This window comes from Pipra filicauda, unplaced genomic scaffold, assembly GCF_003945595.2.
Source record: "Pipra filicauda isolate LSUMZ 115617 unplaced genomic scaffold, ASM394559v2 scaffold21_size4447388_pilon, whole genome shotgun sequence".
Lineage (NCBI taxonomy): Eukaryota > Metazoa > Chordata > Aves > Passeriformes > Pipridae > Pipra > Pipra filicauda.
This window is the reverse complement of record NW_024104332.1, coordinates 4,330,020-4,332,926: the sequence shown is the minus strand read 5'-3', so window position 1 is coordinate 4,332,926 and position 2,907 is coordinate 4,330,020. Positions and strand designations below refer to the sequence as shown.

The 2,907-nt window shown below is 37.4% G+C and overlaps 1 long non-coding RNA gene across 1 annotated transcript; it reads right to left on the bottom strand.

Annotated features, from left to right (window-relative positions):
- Positions 1–578: 578 nt before the first annotated feature.
- LOC120323247 lies at positions 579–2,562 on the bottom strand. The gene is made up of 2 exons (XR_005563549.1): positions 2,495–2,562; positions 579–800 (listed from the first exon to the last, which is right to left on the bottom strand). It is a non-coding gene; the product is annotated as an uncharacterized LOC120323247 (long non-coding RNA).
- Between the last annotated feature and the right edge of the window lie 345 nt (positions 2,563–2,907).

Below are 2,907 nucleotides of genomic sequence, written 5' to 3'. Positions count from 1 at the left end.
ACATTTTTTTTGGTGTATTTGAGATCACAGTTCCTGCCCAACTATCAAAAATCTCCTGTTTGCCACTGTGGGTTGTTCTGAACAAGCCCCATTTTTTCTCCCAGCATCTGAAACCATTTTCCCCCAACACCCAGGTTACTCATCTGAGTCCAGTTCTCCCCACAACTATGGTAACTAATTAAACAGTAAATTAACACATTTATTAACGGATTACAAGCCTTGGTAACAGTGCATGAAATTCTGTAATTCTTTCGTTGTATCTCTGCTCTTCCTCTTGGATTTATTTTTAATTAATTGGATCAACTAAGATTATAAATTCATCTTTGATTGTTATCAGAAGGAAGAAAATATCCCCTCTAGGGAAGTTATTGCTTAATAAAAGCAGGAGAATACTCAGGAGAATCACTGAAAAGAACCTTTTTCCTGAGAATATGTTGGACAGTTTTGAATTCCCAAAAACACAAGTATTGTCTTGTTCCTGGAAAAAATCTTGAGGCCTTACAAATTTCTTCTTCAGCAAACAGGCGAAGTTTGGACAAAACAAAAGTACTTTTGACAAAGAGAAATGAGTCCCAAAGTTAAATTGCAATGTTTGAGAAGTGTATGTTTTTAATATAACAATTCTGCTCTTAAAGCAAGTTGTGAAATGACAGTTTAGAAATCAAGTTTTTTTCACAGCCTTCCTGGCTTCTCTTTTTTCTGCAGCTGGCTTCCAGTTGGTTTAGTATATGACATCAGGCATACTTTGAAATGAATTCTGAAGAATGACTTGGGAATTTTCTGATGATGGAAGATCAGTCCTGAATGCCCTCGAGAAAAGGCAAAAATCCTTGGGTTTGATGCTTTCAAAAATACAGGTATTGGCTGATGGAGCAGCATGACATTAGCATATCAAAATGTTTCAGGGTAAATTTGCAAAGACATTAAATACATATTTTCCTGTTTAAGAATGACAGTAAATGAAAATTCACTTTGACTTTTGTTCAATTAGACAGATGCCTTGGGAAAAATCCACCTGAGTATTTGGCCTTTGAAAATGCGGAATTCGGTTGCTAAAAAGTCCATTTAGCAAACTCTGCTGCCTCTTGTCAAAACATGGGCTGAGAGCTTTATGTGGCACTTAAAGCCCTATTTTTACATTGGATAACTTGGTGAGTTTCCCACAAAGTCACTCCGAGCCTGTGAATGTTCAGGAATTCTGTCTATAGCGGGACATAGCAATGGACATGGTTTTGAAACTGGTGCTCAGAGTTATGTGTAATTTTCCTTTTTTTTAATCATTCTTTGACAGAAAAATAGTCCGTGCTTATTTTGGGTCTTTTATGCCATATTGAGCACTACCTATATTTAAAATCAAATCCTTTGGGATCACCACCCAAGTATAACAGGGTTAATGTAAAGACACAACCTCTGGCCTTTCATGTGGCAGTGGGTAAGATCAGCTGATCAGCACATTTGATCCAAACCTTTTTTAAAGACACTTTCCTGAACATTCCAAAGCAACCTATTTTTTACCCCGACATTACGTACCAAAGAGACTATTTTGGGATGTTACATATCCTGGTATTTATAAACACTGTGATAAAATTTCAGCACCGAACGTGAAAGAAAGGAATGATGGATGTTCTTGTGTATCCTCATGTTAACATATTCCATCTTGGAATTCAGTCCCTGAGTGTTCCCCATCCCTGGGGTTCATAGGCATTGCAAGGCACTGGCTGCACAAACCTGTGGCCAGGTTACTCTGCCTGGCCTTGCCTCCCTAGCCCAAGGCTGGCAGAATATCAGAATATCTCTGGTAGGATCATTTCCTCTGCCCCTCAGGGAGAGAGTATCCTCCTTCTCAATTCTTTCTTTCCAACCCCTTGAATGGCCCTGATTTTCAGTGTATTTGGCTACATACCTACAGGCTTTTTCCCAACTAATTACTGTTAACTTGAATACAGTAACAAAAATTATTATTGGGTAGAATTTTTGAGATTTTCCTTATTATTTTTACATTTCGTTGGGGATTTTTTGTTTGTTTGTTTGTTTTTGTTTGTTTGTTTTTTTCCGGAGGGAATATTTGGGGTCCATTTGTTTTCTGATAAAACTCTAAACACCTCCAGTGCAAAGGCAGTGTCTCTCCAGATTGCTACAGTGTTTAGTCCTGATTCTTTATGGATTTTTGAATATTACAGAATAAAAATAAATCACTATATTAAATCTGCTCATTCAAGCACCAGTTATCACTCCTAAGGTGGAGCTAACAACAGTTTTGTGTGAGAGTTCAGTCTGGGTGAAAAAAAAAGCGAACAATAAACCACATCATCTCTTACTGCAGCCAAATATTTGTAAACTGAAGTTGCTGACAACGTAAGTGGTAACAGTCATCTTGCAAACAGATGGGACAGTCCTGTGTTTGTGAACTTTTGCCCTAGGAAGCCAGAGGGTGAAGGAAAGGGGAGAAAGTAGAAGAAATGCTTAGTAATTGTTACTTATTACTCAGTATTACCTTGCAGTTATTGTTTCACTCAGGCACACATGTATAACGAATTTATAGAAATAGTCTCAGAGTAATTCAGATGCAGCAGGCAGGTGTATTTTTGAAAACTGCCACTGATGTTTGCGTAGTTGTTGGGTTGGTTCGTTTTTCTTAGTCATAGTACACAGAGTGACAGAGTGGTCACTGGACTATCAATGATGTCATAGATTAAATTGCGTTCTCCAAACAGAAATTTACGCCCTGTACTTTCAACTGAACTGAAAAATCATTTAAAATTTACAATAAAGAGTCTGCACTTTTTATCTTTCTAAATCTTCTACTTTGAAATCTAAATAAATTAAATTCACAGGGCTTGTGAAGGTGTCTCAGTGTGGTCTAAAATTTAGGCAAGAAGGTTATGTGCTTAAGAAAAGTCACTTTGC